Consider the following 20,625-nt stretch of genomic DNA (forward strand, 5'->3'; position numbering starts at 1 on the left):
AGGCAGCCAAGAATGAGGGATTGGGAGAGGATGTGCCTTGGGGCTGTCAAGGCCCTGTGAGGTGCTGTCCACAGCAGAGAGCTGCTCCTGGAACTGATACAAGATCTGGGACCCTTCCTGCCTCACCAGCACTGGAGAGCATTCAACAGCATAGAGCCAGGTCGCTGCATTGAACCAGGTCAACGGGACACGTGGCTGACCCAGGGGGCACCCTCCTCATGCCCCCCATCCAGAGCCACATGAAGGGCTGACAGCCAGAGGCTGGAACAGGCATGTGTTCCCCACAGGGGTCCTTGCCCAAATCCAGGACCCTGGGTTGGGACTGAGAGTTCTGGAACGTAGACCTGGAGACAGGGCTCAGGAGAGGCTGGACGATGTGGATGCTGAGCTTAGAGGACAGGCCTTCCTTTCCTCTGAGAGGTGCTTGTTTGTTTGGTTTTGTTTCTTAAACCAAGGGGATTACCGTGGAGCAAACACTGGAAGGGCCAGAGACCCTTGGGCTGATGACAGCTGGCTTCCCCAGCCTCTTGAGGGATGTCAGGGTACCCACTCAGGCTACTTTTCGTGAGGAGAGGGGGTCCCAAATCTATGTCAGTGGCCGCCAGCCAGCCACCACTAAGGAAGCAGCAGGCTGGCGGGTGGAGCTCTTTCCCCAGCCCAGCCCATATGGCCGGAGTTGGACCCCTACTGGACTCACAGCTTCACCCTGCCCCGTCCTGAGACCTTCATGTGAGGGCAAGGGTAGGTCAAACTCGGGGGAGGGCAGAGCTCGTGGTGGAGGAAGGACAGAAGACCCAAACTCTCAAGGTGAGGGAGGGGTTTCTGGAGGACTGTAGGGCCTCTGGGCTGCGGGCCCCCTGTTCCGAGCGACAGCCCTTCTCCTTTGTCCTCTCTGATGAGCACCCCCACGGCCAGACCCTGCCCTCACCCACTCGCCTCACCCTCCACGCAGCCCCTGGGCCCAGGACGCTGACTCCCTTTTGCGCCATCTCGTAGTAGATCATCCCGTCAGAGTTGCTAATGTGCTGCCATTCCTGCACGGCCCTGCACAGTCCCTCCTCCAGTGTCATGGTGGGCTTCAGGCGGGCCAGGGATCGAAGCGCTGGGCTGTAAGCACTCGGGGTCAGTCTCTGTGCCCAGCCCAGCCCCCACCTGCCTGACCCCACCCACCAATGTGGACCACACATCACTCAACACAGCATGACTGAGCAACAGGAGAGTGAGAGGCAGGTGTCTGGGAGAGCAGAGACAAGCCTTCCCGGCTACGGCTGTCACCGCCTCACACTCACTCGAGGATGACCATCCACTCCCAGGCTAGAGCTGGGACACTGTGCCTTGGGGAGCTCTTTTCCTCTTCAAGGCTGCCTTTTCATAATAAAAATCACCATCATCAATGAGGCGTGGCATGTGCCAGGCAATCTGCTCACACTTCATAGATTAGCCCAAGGAGTCTTCTGCACGGTCCTCTGAAGGTGAAGTGTGATTGTCCCCTTTTTACGAGGGACCGCAGGTTTAGGATGGAAATGCCTGCCAGGCTCACAACTCTAGTGGGAGAGAGCCCATGCCCTTAGGAGAGCTCTACCATCACCCTGTTCCTAGTGGAATTCTCCACATCAACAAAGTCGAGGCGTGCATGAAGCGCTCTCCTGGGCCCCGCGCTCCTCCCCCTTCTCCGAAGTGACCTCCCCCGGCCACGTACACTCAAGTGCTGTATGAAAGGAGACGTCAGCACAGGAGAGTGTGGCATCCACTCCTTGGCTCCTCAACTTACACCACGACCCTCTCTGACTGCAAGTCTTCAGGCCATATTACCAGGAGAATCATGGAAGAGCAAGCTGGCTAGACTCACAGGGGGGTGGGGTCAGTTGAGATAAGGCACATTTCAGTCATGATGTCATGGACTGGCAGGCTCGCCCGTATGACCGACAGTGTGCCTTTTCGTGGCGTGGACATCGCCCTCACACCTCGCTTCCAGTATCCCTAGAAACATAACCTGCGAGTCCATCCCCAGTTCCTCTTTATCTAAGAGCTCCGATAAGCTCATGACCCCCTGAGCGTTCACTCACATGAGAAAGCAGGAAAGAGCTTCTGCATCAGGACTCTGGGGAAGGTGTCTCCGGGCCAGTGGCTTGAGGCGCTGCCACCGTCGGAAGTTACTGTACACGCTCTGGTGGTTAGAGCAGTCCTCCTGCGAGGCATAGGGCTGGTTGGTGTCCAGGCTGCCCTCCCTGGAAGTGCCATGTGGCCATGGCCCAGAGTTCACTGGGCGAATGTTAGGGGCCATCTGGGCAGCTGGTGGTGGAGCTTGAGGAGGAAAGCCTGGGGTCCAGCCTCCCTTGCCAGCCTGAGAACTCCAACAGCTGGAGCAGTCACAGTGGTCTCCATCGCAGAGGTTGCTAAGAATATGGGTGCAGGACATGCAGCACTCCCGCTGAGGGCCCCTGGAGCGCTCCAGTTGAGGGGGCCCTGAGGAACGATAAAGGTCTGAGTCTGGGGGGCCTGCACTGGCCTCCCTTGTGACCTGACTTGTACAGTGAAGTTGCAAGCCCCAGGGGCACTGGGGCCACAGCCACCATTAGCCACCAAAGGCATCCTGGGGAAAGCTGGCAGCCGCAGGCTGCTGCCAGGAGGGAATGCGGGGGTGATGAGAGGTGGCAGGTGCTGCTCCCAGGGTGGCCAGTGCTGGGCGCCAGGAATGCGTGGAGGAAAGGACACTGCCATGAAAGTAGACAAGGAGGCACCGGGGTTCGTGGTGACATCCGTTCCCAGCACTGCAGATGCTGTTGAGGCAAAGGAAAGGAGTGAATGGAGGAGGAGAATGGGCAAGTGGGACTGAGGCTTTCTGCAGCATCAGAGTGTAAATCTCCACAGATGAGAGACTCTTGGACAAGGGAAACTGCAGCGTGCAAATGTCTTCAAGTGATTTTCATGCCCTGACCTCCAGTTGAGAATTATTCCACTGGTGACCCCACGCCCATCCACCAAGCTCCCTGACCCCTGCCTGCCGAGAAGAAATTGCCTCAGCAAGCACTCACTTGGAGAGCCTCCCTAAGGCACACCCTGGCACCTAAGCCTCACAGGCTGTCTCCCAAGACCTGGAGCTGTGTGGACATCTGCTCTGTGAGAAATGCCCCTCAGCCGGCGTACTAGCAGGTGGGGCCTTCTGCAAGGTAAGTTCTAGGCCCCCAAAGGCCCTTTGTGGACAGGCACTGTGTAAAATATTAGGGCCCTACCTCCTCCTCAGTCCTCCTTTTCCTGATGCTCAGTATAAATCCCCTCTTTCTTTCCTAGCCTCACAAAACAAAACAAAATGCTGGAAAATATCTCTAATGGAATCCTGATACAAACCCATGACACTGGCCCAGAAAGCACCTGCATCTCCGAACAACCCACAGCAGATACGTAACATGGGCCAGGTCCTGCCACCCCTTCCCCAGTGCCCAGAGTCACTGTCATCAGTCAGGAGTTCTGTTCCTAGGGGCTTGGGGTGGTCTGAGAAGCAGGCGTGTGTCCCTTAGATTCTGTCATTTCACAGCCAGTGATGGCTGCAGAGGATTAAACAAGGGCCAGGGAATTGTCATGTTACATTGGTCGTGGGAGTATAGACTGCCTGTGGTCCTTCCCCTTCCAGCTCCCAATAACGGAGAGACAATCTGAGATGCAGGCATAAGCCAGATGCCATGGCGATCAAGTTGTCTGAAACACATCCCTGTTCAGGAGAACAAGGTACACACCACGGTGCACCTAACTCACCAGAACAGATGTCATAGGACGTTTAATAGTAACACAGAAGATCATCTTCCTGATCCTGGGCTACACTCCTTCCCCCTTTAAAAGAGGAAGCAGGCTTCATAGACATTCCACCCGAAACAACCCCACTTCACCTCTGTTCCCTGTCCATGAAGGAGTGACCTGAAATAGGAACAAACTCTTCCTCTCAAGGCAGCCTGAGGGTCCACCATGAGATACTGGACAAGATGAAGTAGGTCTGAAGTACTGCCATTCCACAAAAGGAAGAACAATTCAGAGCAACTCAGGAACCTGAGCCCTCTCTTGGCTGAAGTTACTCGTAATGGTTGCCCATCCCCTGTTGAATCCAAGGCAACAGTTACCTGAACTGACAAGTGAGCTCTGGGCTGGGAGGAGTGGACGAGGTGTGGGCTGCGGCAGTTAGAGTAACCCCCTGCCTAGCTCTCGGAGAGGATACTTCACTGCAGGTGTGGCCACACACAGCCTCATTGAATAGTTTTCTCACCAAGACCATCTCTCCCCACGGCCCCCTGAGATACAGTATGCTCCTGTTCAAACCCCTTTGAAAGATATGGTGAGGCAAGCTTCAGGTGCCTCAGGAACACAATACAGCTCTAGGCTTTCCTCATGACCCTCCCTGTGTCACCACCAGGACATCACACACATCCTTACACACACGTTTCAAAGTGGCTTGTCTCCGTTCTAGAAAGAATCAGACTGTCTGCTGCCATCCTTTCTCCATAGCCAGGGCAATTCCTCTGGATCCACCTCCAACGACCCCTCCTCCCCAGGGCAGTCTCAGGTTTCTTCAGGCTCCCCAGTCTCCCCAGGTGAAATGTCCTTGTGCGTCCAGTGCTCTCTTCTCCCTCTACTTCAGTCCAACTGTGTGCCCACAGTTAAGTGTAACGTGTGAACCTGAAGGATGTGAGGATGGCAGGGTCTCTGAGAACACACCCCCAGCCTATAGGCTTACCTCCTATTGAAGCCATCCTGCAGGCTTGGGCACGGACTACTGCTGCCTGGTAGCCTCAATGAGAAAAGTCAAGACCAGGAGCCAGAGAGCGACCTGCTTCAGCAAACGCTCGGGATCCAAGTCAACGAGCGACACGTTTGAAAGTAAACCGGAAAATGCGGGCTGAACCGTTCTGCGGTGGGGGAGGGGCAGAGGGCACGTGGGTCGGGGTGGGGTGGCGTGCGCTGGGGGGACATTCCACGAGGGCTCTGGCAGGTAGGCAAGAACCGGAAGTTCCTTCCACCTCCCACAGTGGCAACACAATTGGCGTGTGCCTCTTTAGGCAGTTTATAAACTGTTGTTTTGATTCACGGCACCGAGGTTGAGCATGACAGTCCCTTCCTTTCACGTCTTTATCCATCAACCTAGGTTGTTTTTTTTTGTGTTTTTTTTTGCGGTACGCGGGCCTCTCACTGTTGTGTCCTCTCCCGTTGCGGAGCACAGGCTCCGGGCGCGCAGGCTCAGCGGCCATGGCTCACGGTCCCAGCTGCTCCGCGGCATGGGGGATCTTCCCAGACCGGGGCACGAACCCGTGTCCCCTGCATCGGCAGGCGGACTCTCAACCACTGCGCCACCAGGGAAGCCCTGGAGCTTTTATAATGAAGGAAAACTTGTATGATTTGCAACCAATAACTTCATACTAGAGGAATGGTGAGGCAAAATATTGTACCCAGGCACTCGAGAAAGGCAGGCTTCCTTGTTGCTTCCTCCCTTTGTTCAGTCATTCAACCAATTATTTACAAGATTCTCACTCATAATTCTGATACAGTATTTGAAGGACTCTTCTCAAGGCCACTGATACAAAAATTGCACTGTGCAAAAATTAGCCAGTCCCAATACTGCAATCACTTTTGTAATACTTCAAAATCCTACACCCCACAGACAGAGATAATCAAATTAGCCCAAATGTAACTTGGGAAGACCAGTCACAGAAGGGAGTATCTAAAAGTCCTTTGGATCATGATCTCTGACTATTCCTGCACAGAAGGTGGGGGCGGGCATTGACTACTGAGAAAAAACATCTCTGGACATGCATCACAAGCCTCAGAAGACAGTTCATCTTCCACTCAATCACGAAACATTAAAGAAACGAAGAGATACCATGTTTGTGTCTTGTGGAGTTTTCAAGTCTGCACTTGGAGGCGCTTAGTGCTGTTACATGTGAGGGGTCTTCAGAGGCATCCTGTTGAGTGAGAAATGCTCTAATCTTGCATTTGACCAGAAAGCGGATCTGATGATTGAAGTTTCTTTGGGAAGTATTACAAAGTCAGGTCAGTAAGTTGATCCCGCTACTATTTTTGTTGTTGTTGTTTTATTGTCAACTGAAATTCTGCAAGATATTATAAAAAAGGAGGGAGGGAAAATAAAATTGTTCCCATACTACCTGTTGAAATTGGCCCAGATTGTCAACTCTTTCTCAAAATTATTTTTAAAAAAACCCCAAAACCGTACAAAGGAAACACCTGTGAACACGGAGAAAAAATATTCTAGTAGAGTAAATGCGTTGGAAAAACTCTAGGAACGGAGTCAGGAGACAGTATCTTAAGAGTGTTTCCCAGGTCTGAAATTCTTTGCTAGCATTGTTCTTTAACGGAAACTTCAGGTGTGCTAGGAAAAAGGACCTACTGTTTTTTTGTTTTTTTTTTTCGCGGTACGCGGGCCTCTCACTGTTGTGGCCTTTCCCGTTGCGGAGCCTGTGCTCCGGACGCGCAGGCTCAGCAGCCATGGCTCACGGGCCCAGCCGCTCCGCGGCATGTGGGATCTTCCTGGACCGGGGCACAAACCCGCGTCCCCTGCACTGGCAGGCGGACTGTCAACCACTGCGCCACCAGGAAAGCCCGGACCTACTGTTTTTTGAAAGGCATTAACAAGAACCAAGGAACGTCAGTCCAAAGGGCATGAAAGTACTTGCCCCAATTTGAGGCTACTGTGCTTACAGCGGAGCTCTCCAGAACTCTTTGTAGCTAAGTGCATGGGTTTCACGAGTGCAATATAAAACTCACGAGTGCACATTTCCCAAGAGCTGGTTTTAAGAAGAGACCGTCACGAAGGTTCCCAGCGAGGAGCGTCGCCAGAGAAGTTCCGCAGCTTGCCCGACCCTCCATTTCTGTCCTCTCCTGCAGAGACCTCCTAGGCCCGCGCACCCCGCACCTGCACGCCCGCGCACGCCTGTGCACGCCCACTGGGGCGGGTCTCTCGGGCACGGCGGACCGCCGTCCTCCAACAGCTCCCGGCGTCTGCTGGGGCAATTTGCTCCAGAAGACAGGAGCGCATGCGGGAGCGCGGAGGGTGGGGCCCCAATGGCTGTCCGGCGGGGGAGGGGCCTGTCATGGCGGCCTGTAGAGTCAATTCTAGGAATCGTGAGGTAAGGGGTACGGGGACTTTTCACCCCTCAGGTGTCACCGCTCTGCACTGTTGTTCACCCTGTGGGTTATTTGTGCCCTTGTCCATGTAAGGAGACTCCCCACAATGTGGATTCACGCCCCCATAGAGCTCGATTCCCTTGAGATGTTTACCCCAGGATTATCGGCACCACTGGGGAGCCGGCTGCATGAAGGGTTCAGTGATTGCGGGGCCTACAGTGGGGGCTAAATAGTGTGTGCGAGCTATTAAACAGGTGCCGTTCTAGTCTGCGCGTTGTGAAGAGTACAAAAGCTAGAGGGAAGTTCTTGCGAGTTGAAAACCCTCATCTGGTTCCGAAGGTGTAGCTCAGGTGATTGGAAAATGAGTGAAGATGGAAGGAACACACTCATCGTTTCACTAGTGTCTTCCTTCTTATCATAAAAACATCAGTCAACGCTTAGGTTCAAACTGCATTCTTTTGTCGGTGATGCGAGCAACTATGCTGAATGTGGTAATAAACATGTATTTGTAGTCTGGTGTCAAATCATGATTGATTTGCAAGCATAGATGGGGTCTGTACATACTTAACTGGTTGGTGGGAATCTGATAGGTAGTCAAATGTGTGGGTTGGTTTTGTCCGTGGATATTTGTGTTTGAAGGGAGGTCATGCCTGTGTTTTTGTGAGAGTGTGTAAGAGTGAGTGTTGTATTTGGAGGGTGTTGAGATGTGACGCAGGCATACTCAAGGAGTTGGTGGTTAGGTGTTTGTAATTTGGTGTTTGGGGAATATGTTTACATGTGTTTTTTTCACCCCTGAATTTGGGGATTTGTGTGTGTGTAATGGTGGATTTGGAAGGATTATCTGCATATGCGTAAGGGCAATGTCAGGAAAAGTAGTGGTGTATATTACTTTGGGTGTCCAGTCTGTTAATTTTGTATATTTGGGGAATGTAGGCTGATCATTTGTGTATTCAGGGCATGTTGTATGGTTATGGGGTGTTTGTGGGTGTGCATTTTCAGGAGCTGTGTATGTATATTTGGATGTGTAGAGGGCAAGTCTGTGACTATTTTATGGGGCTGGTGGATGTTGAATGTGTAGGTATGTTGTGTTTGTATGATCCTGTATTCTGCAAGATGGCAGAGTTCATTCTGTGTGAGAGGTTGGGAATATGGGGTTATGTATACGCCAGTAGTGTGGTACTGTATGTGTATTTGGAACAAAGGGCGTATAGGGTGACATTATTGTGTATTTGTAGTGTACTGGGTAATCGTGGTTCTATTTGGGACTTGTGGAGAGTTGTGTGTTAAATGAGTTTGTGTGTGTATTCAAGGGGCATGGCCACTTGGAGGAATATTTGCTGAGGCTGTGCATTTGTAATTTTCAGTAGGAGCCTCTTAGGCTTATGTATTTTGGGAAGTGAGTATATGTGTATCTGATAGAGAGGTGGGGTTCTATGTTTCTACAGGGAAGATGGACAATTGCATTTGTATGTATTAGAAATATGTGATACGGGTATTTGTTAGTACTTGCATATGTGTGAGCTGGCTCCTGATAGCTAGGGATAATTTGATATATGGAAGTTGTTTCATAAATGGTTTGCTGGAGATATTTCCATGTATCTTACTTGTGTATTCTAATCCGTGTGCGTGTCCATCATCAGGTGCATGCATTATCAGAGTTTGTTCATAAGGTATGGAGTTGTTAGGAGTATTCAAAGTGTATTTCTTTGGAGAACGCTAGGGTGTTTATACATGTGTTTGGTAGGAGTAAGAGGTGGTCTGTCTATATATTCAGGGTGAGGGTAGAAATGTATATATACACACACACACACATATACAGTTTGTATGTTGGAGTAGTGGTGGGGAGCTTGTATTCTGGAGAGGTAGCATAATGTGTAGTGTTTGGGAGGGGATCCATATGTTCAGGGGTTAGGAATATTTGCGTGTGTGTGTCCATAGGTGTGTGAGAATTGTGTATGTATCTTAGTAAGACTGCAGAGGTTGTCGGTGTTTTTCTGTTTTGAGTGTGTCTGAGCATTTGGGGTGTATACTCATGAGTAGTTTGTGGATGTGTGTATTTGTGATTTGTGAGTGTAGCAGGAGGCTTCGAGTCCTCTATGTGTCTATTTCAAAATGTAATGCCTGAAGAATTTAGTGGTGTTGCTTGTATGTGTGTTCTCAGTATTAGTGAGGTGGACTTATATGGACAGTTGACCCTTGAACAACATGGGTTTGAACCACACGGGTCCACTTATAGTGGATTTCTTTTTCAGTAACTACTACAGGACTACTACAGGATCCATGGATGCAGAGCCACTGCATGGAGGGTTGGCGCCCTAACCCCCAAGCTGTTCAAGGGTCAGCTGTATTTGATAAGTATAGATTATTTGTGTCTGTGTGTGTGTTTGAGCTCCTGGGGCTTCTGGGGTATGTATTCTGTGGGACGTGAGAGTTTAGTTTGTGTGTTTGGAAACCAGTAGGCTGTGTGGGTTCTGTGTGTGTGCAGGAGTCCTGCAGTCTATGTATTTTAGGGCTGTGGGATTGCATATGGGTCTTTTTTTGGGTTGCACATGAGACAGTTGTGTACTTGGTGACCCTGTGTGCTTAGGTACTCAGTGTGTACATCTGGATGGCATATTGGTTGCACATGTTTGTTTTCAGGCCCATGTTGTGTGTGTATATATAGTTGTGAGAGTGGAATGTGAATATTCAGGGTGAGTAAGGTTTCATCTGTAAAAATTTAGGTAGTAAGAGGTGGTCTGTTTGTGTATTTATTCAGGGTGAGGGTGTGTGTTCAGGGGATATATATATATATATATATGTACAAACACAAATGTGTATGTGGTGTCCTTTTGGTTACATATCTGTGGTGGGAGTTGAGAGTTCTCCTTGGGGTGTAAGTGGATTCTGTGCACATATTCACAGGAAAAGTTATGGGATGTGCTGGAACTGGTTCATACTGTCTTGGGAGAGTCAATGGTGCATATCTCTTCCCAGCTGTGTGTTTAGTGATGTCAGGTGGGTAGCTTGAAATTGGTCCTGCTGGGAATATTTATACCATGTAGATACCATAAGTGAAGTCTTTCCCGCCTTTCTCGGAGAGCTTTTTATCAAGCACTTAGCAGCGTACCACTGATGTGCGTGTTTGGATTGTGTATGTATGAAGCAAGAATATTTGGGCATCGGTGGGTACGTATGGGACCCTCATGTGAATTGTGAGTGGGGCATCTGGGGCTATGGGCCCTTGTATATGTGCATTGACCCTGGTAATTGTGAATCATTGCATTGCTCCTATCAGGTTGGTCTGTTCTTTAGGGCCAGAGAATCCCCACAAATGTTGTTGATTCCCAGTAGAAATCATGCAGATGGATACAGGGGTGTCTGTACCTTAGGCAGGTGGACACTCCTTCAGCATTTGTGTGGTCCTAGCATCTGGGTCCCTAGAAGGGGGCGCCTGGCGGACAGATGGCCATGCAGAGCAGAACCTTCACAGGTGTGTTGTTGGCATGACAGGCAGCAATCAGAAAGTCATGGGGCTTCCTGGATAGGAGGTCAGATGACCAAGGGCTCTCCCAGGAAACCCCCCTGAGAATCAGTTGGACAGCTACAGGCATTACTGGCTCTTCTGTGGCACAGCGGACGTGCAAGGACACCCTCCACATGGGGTCCAGAGCCATGTGTCCCTGAGCCCAACTGCCCCAGGGTGGTGGGAACTGTTGCATATCAGGCTGGTCAACTGTATCACTAGGTCTCAACCAACCTGTCTCATGGAAACCTAAGTCCTCACGGATAGGCAGGACCTCTAGGGATCACTGAGCTGACAAGGGCAGAGGTAGGGAGGCTTTGTCACTGAGGGAGAGTTGGGGACTGAGACCTGGAGAGCCTGGGGAGTCCCACTCTGAGGAGATGTGGCTCTGATGTTCCCAAACCCTTTAGACATGTTCTCTGTTCTTTTCTGAAGGCTCAAGATGCTTCTAGCAGTGGGAAGCTTATCTCAGTTTCATGTTTCTCTGATAGGATGAACTGACCCTTATATTCACTCTTCCACATCGAGCTGCAAACCCATCAGAGGGAACCATGTGATCGTTGTAGCCACCAGCTGACCCCACAGCCACCTTGTGCCTGCCTTGGACCCACCCAAGCATTTCTGAGCCTTCTTTATGGTGAGTCTTGTGGCCTTTTCTCCCTCATTGTGACTCCTCCTGCCAATAAAACATGCTGTGAATGTTAACAAAAGGAAACCTGCACTAGAATTGGAGTCTGGAAGGCCCGTAGAGGGAGCTCTCATGCCGTGCCACTCATCATCAATTACCCCAACAGGAAGAGGTCATTTACTGACCCCAAAGAGGAAGTGCAACCACTTTACTACCCCAGCTGGAGGAGGGAAGACTTCCTTCCTGGCCAGCAACAAGAAATAGAAAATAGAAATAGCTAATAGAAAATTCCGCAGTTTAGCCAATGAGACGCCGTTGTCACCTGAAGTTTTACTTTCCTCCAGTGAACTTCCATTTTTTCCCTTGATGATGACTTTCTTTCCTTGTCCCACCCTCCTTACTATACAAGTCTTCTGGGACTTCCCTGGTGGTCCAGCAGCCAAGACTCCGCGCTTCCAATGCACGGGGCATGGGTTCGATCCCTGGTCGGGGAACTAAGATTTCCACATGCCATGTGGCATGGCCAAAAAAAAAGAAAGCCTTCCATGTTGTGTAACCCGTTGGAGTATCTCCCTTTCTATCAGATGAGATGCTGCCTGATTCATGAATCGTTTAATAAGGCCAATTTATTCAAAATTCAAAGTAAATCTTCCAATTTACTCCGTTAAATTTTGTTTTTTAATACATTGGGGGCATGCAGAGGTGGCCACTAACAGTTTAGTATGTATCTTTCCAGAAATGTTGTGTATAAAAATATGTATGTGCACTTTTCTAAAATCCACTCTTATGATTGCTACTGCTAACAAGATGATTTTATGATTAAATGCTTATCGTTTTAAAAAGAAAAAGGTAAATATATTGGTGGCAGTGATGGGATCTGAAGCAAATTTCTGATAACATTTGGGACAAGGAGGAACAGGTGTGGTGCCCACAACTCCTTTGAGTTCACTGTCTTTCTTGCCATTCCTGAAGGTTGTTGGTAAGCTCCTCTTGGTTTGAGCTCCATTCTCTTTGCGTTTGTGCTCCCAATCTAACTGGCTTTCCTTTACAGGGCAGGTCAGTTTGGCTGGTAGAGGATTCTCCTTGAGGCCAAACCCCTAGCCTTTCAGATGGAAATTCCCAGGACACAGTAACATCTCTTGGTTATTGCCAGTATATTTTTTGAGTGGTAAACCATAGCCCCTAATTTTGTTCCCTGGATTCCACACTGGGCACTGCTGACTGTGTAGTCTGCACTTGCCCATCTGTTTGGAATCAGCCCCCAGTTTCCATGCTTGGAGCTGTTGGTGGTGGCTATAGTTCTCCATTTTGTTTGGAATCAGTTTGCAGTCCCCCTTCCTTGGGATTTGCCGTTTGGATCTTTTTCCTCAGTCCAAGGATCCCTGGGAATCGGTGGTGGTGCATACCAGGCCTTCTTTTGTCCAGGACATAGTAACATCTCTTTGTTACTGCTGATATATTAAGGCGCAGGTTTTTTGTGTGTTCTTTTGGGTTGACAAAGGCTAGCTAAGGAAATGAGATCCTTTATCGCCCAAGAGTTGAGAATGCCAGCTTCTGGCACACCTGCTTATTTTATATTTAAGAACTATGGTCCTGGAGGTTGTAGATATTTAGAAAGATGGAAAAATTATACTAATACTGATCTAGAATTACAGTGGTCATTGTGGGGCATGTTCCAGTGAGACAAGATTGTACATTTAAGGAAACCACTAGAGAGCAAGGGTTCACAGATTGCACAGGGAGAATGAGATGCCTGCTTTACTTGGTATGTAAAAGTTTACAGACGGTTTCAAGATTCCAAAATAGCTTCGTTTAGAGACTTAGAACAAAAAGCTAATGAAAAATTAAAGAGACAAAAGGTACCTGAGACAAAAGACCGTAGGACGGATGTGACTGCAGATGTACCTCCTACTGTCCCCCCCTTTTCGTTGTCACCCGAGGACTCTTGTTTTACTCATTTCCTGTCTGAAATACTTCTCTATTCCAAAAAGAATATTTAACAATTGCCATTTAAAGTAAAACTACCTGAGGTTGCAGGTGAGCCCCCTCAGGTGTCCTTTACCCCTTGGTCAAAGACTGAACTGAGAGCTGTAGTCAAAGAATTCTCTAAACCTTGGAGGAACCCCCAACATTTTTTAAAGAACTTAGAGTCACTGTCAGGGCGTATGTCCCCAAACTGCTAGATCTTTATCCACTTGTACACATGTTGGTAGGACTGGGGGAAGCCCCAGAATGGATGTGGGAAGCAAAATGACATAATCCCTAGGATGATATTCAAGATCCTCAACCTAAAAAGGCTTGCAGAATAACAACTAACCTTTTATAAGCTATTCCTAAAATCTTCCCTGCTCACACTTGGTCTATTATTAATTGGCCTAATGATTGCTCTATTATTCACTCATACAAACAAAAGAGGGGTGAATCTGTGGAAGACTTTAGAGCCAGTTTGGAAGCTCTCTTTTTACAGCAGTTGGTGTTCCAAGGGATAAAAAGGCCACTCAGCCTGCTTTAACTGCCCTCTTTGTAAGTGGATTATCTTCTGAGATGAGTGGATTGATAAAAGGGCAGAAAAGAGGGTGGGAGGCTATAGGCCTGACTGACTATAGCTGAGCATTTTGAAAGGACCTTGGAGCAAGATCACAAACAGAAATCCACCAAGCTCATAGCCTTACAGTTACAACAGCTCTAAGGCAAGGAACACAAAATGACACCTGGGCCTCCCCCATTACAACCTCCTAGGGGTCCATGATCAATTTGATGACCCAAAGTTGATGTTTCATTTGTAATCAGTGAGGACACTGGAAAAAGAGGTGTCCTCAAAAGTCCTATGCAAACTCTTCACAAATGCTCTGGTATCTTTCTCAAAGGGATGGCCCCCCGTGACCCTATCCCCTAGTTGGCAGAACTCCAGAGGTTCTCTGGTAAACTATTAGCAGCAATGACCTTAAACAGCCCAGAGGAAAATATAATGAAAAACGGCCAAATTTTAGTTGATACTGGAGCTATGCTTTCTACTTGAAACCCCACTCTCATATTTTACTTTGAAATCTACATTAAACTCTAACCCTAACTGTAAACATAATTACCTAACCCTTTAACACCCTACCCCTAGCCCTAACCAGAGCTGTGCTTTCTACTCTAAATCCCACCCTCAAAGAACAACAGGTCCCTCTGAGTAAAGAGGATGTTTCCATAGTGGGAGTACCTAATACAGTTCAGAGAGAATTTTTATCTCAACCAAGATTCCTTTCTGCTATGCAGTATAGCCCCAGTTAATCTATTCAGTAGAGATCTCTTTTCTAACTTCAAAGGGCCAGTACATTTTGCCTCCAGTGGAGATCTCACCTTAAAATTTCCTGATCAACGTGAACCTGATCAGTTATGTTCCTTACAATCTGTCCTGGACCTAAAAGCAGAAGTTCAACAAAAGTTCCCTAATTGGATGGAGATGCCTGCAAATTTGGGGGCTACTTCTGACAGTGTTAACATGAGAAGAATAAAAAAATGCAAACCTATAAAGATTCAGATAGATGTAGCTAAACCTCTCCCTAGGTTTCCTCAAGAGCTATTAAAGCCTGCGGTCATACAAGGTCCCATAGCTATTGTAGAAGACCTAATTGCCCAGGAGGTAATCATTCGTGTACTCGTCCCTGCAGCATGCCAATCTTGCCTGGTTGGAAACCTGGCAGGATGGCGATTTGTCCAGGACTTGGGAGCTGTTAATAAAAATAGTTTTTCCCTGTTTTCCTGTTGTTCCAAACCTAGCCACCCTTGTGTCACAAGCTTGAACTGACTTGAAATGGTTTACAGTTGGAGACCTTTGTTCACCTTTCTTCAGCATCCCGGAGACCCAACAGCCAATATCTACATGGCTTTACTTGGAACAATCAACAATATACCTGCACTTTTATGCCTCAAGGGTTCACTGGGACTCCTTCTTTTTTCCTCCCAAGTACTTCACCAAGATTTAACTACCCTCTAGTTCCCTGAGAAATCAGCCTTTTTACCATATGGAGATAACCTCTTGCGGTACTCAGCTACTGTAAAGGTTCCATAAGGCATTCATAAAAGATTCCATTTATTTGCTGCAACAGTTAGCTGAGAAAGAACAAAGGAAAAATTATAATTATCCGTAGACGCTGTTCATTACCTAGGACGTAATCTAAGCACTGAAGGAATTCAGCTATCTCCAGAGAGAATTAGGCTGATACAGGAACTTCCTAGACTCACAACTAAGTGCTAGCATTGTGGATTTCTAGGTTTAGCTGGTTATTGCAAGCTCTAGGTTCCAAATTTTTCTGTTACCTCTTCCACTCTGTGAACTTATTAAAGATTTAGTTCCTGAATCCTTTGCTTGGGAAGATAAACACAAGCAGGTTTTTATAAGGCTAAAACAAGCACTGCAAGAGCTGCCTGCCTTAGGGTTACCCAAATGATCAGGTTCAGGTTGATCCGTAAACTTTTTTTTTTTTTTTTTTTTTTTTGCGGTACGCGGGCCTCTCACTGTTGTGGCCTCTCCCGTTGCGGAGCACAGGCTCCGGACACGCGGGCTCAGCGGCCATGGCTCACGGGCCCAGCCGCTCTGCGGCATGTGGGATCTTCCCGGATCGGGGCACGAACCCGTGTCCCCTGCATCGGCAGGTGAACTGTCAACCACTGCGCCACCAGGGAAGCCCGATCCGGATACTTTAAGGTGAGATCTCCACTGGAGGCAAAGTATATTAGCCCTTTTAAGTTCGAAAAGAGATCTCTACTTAATAGATTAACTTTAGGTTATTCAAAACCTTTTACTTTATTTGTGCATGAAAGGCATAATCAGGCCGCGCAGAACTGTGTGAGCATGGTAGTAAACACAGGCCTATTGCCTGTTACAGCATACAACTTGATTCAGTTGCTTTTGCCTGTCTCAGGTGTCTTAAGGTTATAGCCACAACTGCAAATTTAGTCGAAGCCTTGGCAGATTTGACTCTAGAAAATGAAGTTTATTTGCAAACTCCACACCTTGTCCACAGTCTTCTTAACGCTGAGTTGACAACATTTCTCCGCAAGTATCACTGGATTAACTTCCTGTGAAATCCTGCTTTCACCACCTAATCTTTAAACGTCACACCGTTCTCAATCCTGCTACACTACTACCTCTGCCTCACAAAGGTGAGGGCCGTGACTGCCAGGTAACAGTGTCCCATGGGAATTCCCTGGGAGTCCATTGGTTAGGACTCCGAGCTTCCACTGCAGGGAGCGCGGGTTGGATCTCTGGTCGAGGAACTACGATCCCACGAGCCACATGGCGCGGCCCAAAACAAAAACAAAACAAACAGAAAACAGTGTCCCACTTTGTGTCACCGTGTCCTGAGTAAAGATGTTACCAAGTCCAAGGTTGCTCTGCTTGCCGCACGACAGGCCATAAATCGGAGATGAGGTGTTGAGGCAAGGAATATGAGTTTATTCAGAAAGCCAGCAGACCGAGAAGATGGCAGAGTAAAGTCTCAAAATAACCATCTTATCGGGGTTTGGGTGCCAGTTTCTTTTATAATACAGAGATGGGGAGGAGATGAGGAGGTAAAGTAAGAAGGCCATAAGTTGTGCGAATAGCCCCTGGAATGGCCAGCCTCGGGGAGGAGATGTGTTAATTTCTTCTTAATTGTAGCCATCCACAGGTGGAAGGAGTCCATATGTTTCCCTGAACAAAGGCACTTTGGCTTAACATTCAGACAGAGGGACAGGGTTCCCCGAGGCAGGCCATTATGTACAGGAACAGACAGTATCCTTTTAGTGAACAAAAGCAGCAGAAAGCAAAGGTTAAAGTAAAAGGAACAGATCCCATGTGGAGTCCGATTTGGCTCTTCCCTGTTACAATTCCCTACTGTCAATGTCCATTCCACAGTCTTGTGGATAAAAGGGGGTGACGGCCCTTCTAATTGCTTCATCAGATGGATCTTTCCGGGAGTGTCCACCATTGGTGCCAGCGTTCCAAACGTTGGGTTTTTGTTTGTTTTGTTCCTCTCTGGAAAGTGTGTCCTTTACACCTGTAGCCTTAAAAAAATATTCTCAGCCTAAAAGTTGAGAGTTACGACCTCTTTGATGGGAATTTTGAGGGCTTCAAGCCTGGGAGGCAGCATCTCAAGTTAAGGAATTCAGCACTTTTCTATGGACGGGAAGATGCCAGAGTCTGGGCTCACTGAAGTCAGTCATTTGATATGTGCCTCAGCTATCCGGGGCCTGTATCCTATATTCTCATATCCTGAGTTTCGTCAGGGCTCACCGGCTCACGTTGGGAGGCTGCAGTCGCTAATGACTGATGTGTCAGGAAATATTCCATTTCTCAGATCCTCTCCTCTTGGTCAGGATTTTGACCCATATTTGGGAGACGTTTCAGGATCAAATTTTGTCCCACGGCGCTGGGAGGCTCATCCCAGGTCAGGGGAGAATTCTTGATATGCCACTCCAGGTGCTAGTTTTTGGATTAGGCCCTATTGCTAATTAAAGATCTTCTGGATCCTCTATCTAATTATGATCCAGGAGACATTTTCCCTTGTTGCTTCCTCCTGTACCTAGAATCACACTATTACAATTATTTCATGTTATAAATGTGGTCTATTTTCTCAAGATGTTTAGCCATTGAAGTATTGTTGGAGGCCTGGTTCCATACTGGGTACTGTAAGAGACGCCAGTCTTATAAAGTAGACAGGATATAAGTAATGCAGCTAGTAACGTTAACAAAGACACAGTACAGCAGGGAGACACAAAGAGCAAACAATCTGGAAACAAAGAACAATGATCAGTATAACTACTTGTAATCCAATTGCAATAGCAAGCGACCAGAGGTACCATAACTGATTTAGTGAGCCATCCGCTGTTTCAGTGTACCAGCAGTGCGTACTTAGACGTGCATGGCTTAATCTTTGGGACAAGCATATGCTACTGGCAGGATCACCCAGGTAGAGAGAAAAAGATAAGTGTTTCAATTCTGCTTACAAGGGTATAATTTAACAAATGACTGTAAATCATAATGAGTTGAAGGGGAGCGTTTTGCTTACACCTGGAAAACACAGAGTTAAAACAGTCATTTTTCAGATAGAAACCATAAAAATTATAACCATAATTATAACCAAAATTATAACCATAAGTATAACCCTTTTACCCAGGCATGTGCAACTAATCGTTTTTGTTAACAGCTTTATGAAGCCATCAGGTTTCCCATTAGAATTCTTCAAGTTCTTACCCAGTTCACCTTTATGGTTTGAAAATCAGAAACTTGTATTTATGCAAAGGTCCTTTCTATAAATCTTCTTGAAGAGGAAGCATTTTTGCAAAGGCATCAGAGTGAAACCATGACTGTGTACAATGGTGAAAGACTTAAGAAGGCACGTTTCAATCTGATTACAGTGCAATTGAGAAAGTAACGTGGTTACTGCGGTGACATGCAACACTTTCAGACAATAAAGAGAATTCTGACTGGTAACATTTTACCAGGACATACCAGATTTTAGGAACTCCTTATAATCTGTAGAATACCTGTGTCATTTGGCATAGAATAGAACCTAAGAAGATTTATTGCTTATTTGACAACACTTCCTGTGTCATTCAACCTAATTAGTTAATATCTCTCTTTGGGGTGTTTCAGGGGCCCTTTGAAGCACCCCAAAGTTAGCTAGAGGTCAAAGGAACTTCATTATAATTTGATTTGGGAAGTTTTGTCAAAAAAATAAGAAAAGGGTTTAAAACAGATAGGATGCCATGTCACTGTGAAACAATAGTTATTCACTTAGCCAAAGTAACAATAAAAGATTTCAAAGGCAAGTACAGAACAGATCTCTTAAAAGGTAGAAAAACTTAAAATCTGGTATCAAAGGCAGTCCAAAATCTTAAGAAACCTTGTCTTCTTAACAGAGAGAAAAGCGAAATTCAAGTTGTGCACCAGCTTACTTTTAAAACGTATTTACTCAATTAAACTTATTTTAAACTTAGTCCTGACCACGTACAGAACTCTTTTTTTCAGGGTCCACTTTCCATAAACCTTCTGTCACTTACTTTAGCACAATTCTGACTTTCAAGTGGTCAAATATCTGGAGAGATTAATTTTAGATAGACCTTCCTAAAAGATAAGTATTTTAAAAAGTTCACCTAAAGCTCTTACCTCATTTGCATTTTCTTTCCTTAAAAGTTTCTTCACATCAAGTTATTTCCTTGCTGACAAATTTGCAACAGATATAACAAGATTTTATTTAGCTTATATTAAACGTAGGCACAATAAAAGTATTATACTTAATGTTGATGACTCTAACAGCATGTCTATATTAATTAGATCAAGAAACGAACGTTAATACCAGGTCTTAATTAATACTGACTATTTCCCAGTTCACATGAACCTGAAGCTCATGTAGCTCAGTTTCTCTTGTATTTAGAATAGTTTGGTGTGTAAGTGCTTACTTTTCTTTAAGCCAATTAAATAGAGCTCATCCACAAATCAACCTCAGCAATGTTATCCAAAGACAAAGACACATACAAGGACACAAACATACAGAGACGTCATGGTTGTCATTTCAGAATTTCAGCACTGAGTCAGGTACAGCCATGTGAAGCCCATCAGTTTACAAAAAGAGGTTGGATTCAAATTAGGTTTCTGGCAGATGGAACAAATCCAACTCACTTGTCTATATGGCTGAATTTTTACAGAAAAGACACTTAGGTTTTTTATTTATCCTTGATAAGTCAGTTTCTAAATTACTTTACCCTCTTTCAAAAAGGTGCATTTTAGAAAGATGGCAGAGATGAGAGTTCCTGAGAAGACCAGAAAGGACATTTGCATCTCAAAGATACAGGCAAGTTTTTCCTAGGATGACTTTGTTTCCCCTTTGTTTAATATTTACAAGCCTCTTAAGATAAACAGGGAGGGTTTGGGGAGTGGTATCTATTGGAGAGTCAATCAACTCGTTCCCCACTGTCAAAGTTCCCTGGGGCTCCTGTGGGGAAATTAGAATCGGACGCCTCAAGGCCAAGGGAGTCCCCTGGCCTCTTATAGGATGTCCGCACAAGGGAACTTGCCCTGCTGTGGATGTGGCTCCCAGTCCAAATTGGGTGGCTTGTGGAGTCTTAGATGGTGATACTAAATCAGGCTCCTGTCCTCTGGGGGTTAACACAGAAACTTCTATTTGATCCCCGTGGGTAGGGGAAACAGGAGGTGGTGAATATGATGGCGGCATGGGGGGAGGGTGGGCAGGTGGAACAACTGCCGGTGCAGCTTGCTGTTTTGCAAAACACTTCTAACTGCGAGATCCTATAAAAATTGAGTGAGCCATTTAGGGGCTACCGCCCTTGTGATCCTATATTTTGGGTCCACACCCTATTACAATAGTATACATGTCTT

The 20,625-nt window shown here is 46.9% G+C and overlaps 1 long non-coding RNA gene across 1 annotated transcript; it reads left to right on the top strand.

Annotated features, from left to right (window-relative positions):
• The first annotated feature begins 11,232 nt into the window (after positions 1 to 11,232).
• LOC308610422 lies at positions 11,233 to 20,160 on the top strand. Its single transcript, XR_014014543.1, has 3 exons — positions 11,233 to 11,267; positions 16,308 to 16,409; positions 20,006 to 20,160. It is a non-coding gene; the product is annotated as an uncharacterized lncRNA (long non-coding RNA).
• Positions 20,161 to 20,625: the final 465 nt, after the last annotated feature.

The sequence above is a fragment of the Mesoplodon bidens genome, assembly GCF_964165515.1.
Source record: "Mesoplodon bidens genome assembly, contig: HAP1_SCAFFOLD_493, whole genome shotgun sequence".
In the NCBI taxonomy this organism is placed as follows: domain Eukaryota; kingdom Metazoa; phylum Chordata; class Mammalia; order Artiodactyla; family Ziphiidae; genus Mesoplodon; species Mesoplodon bidens.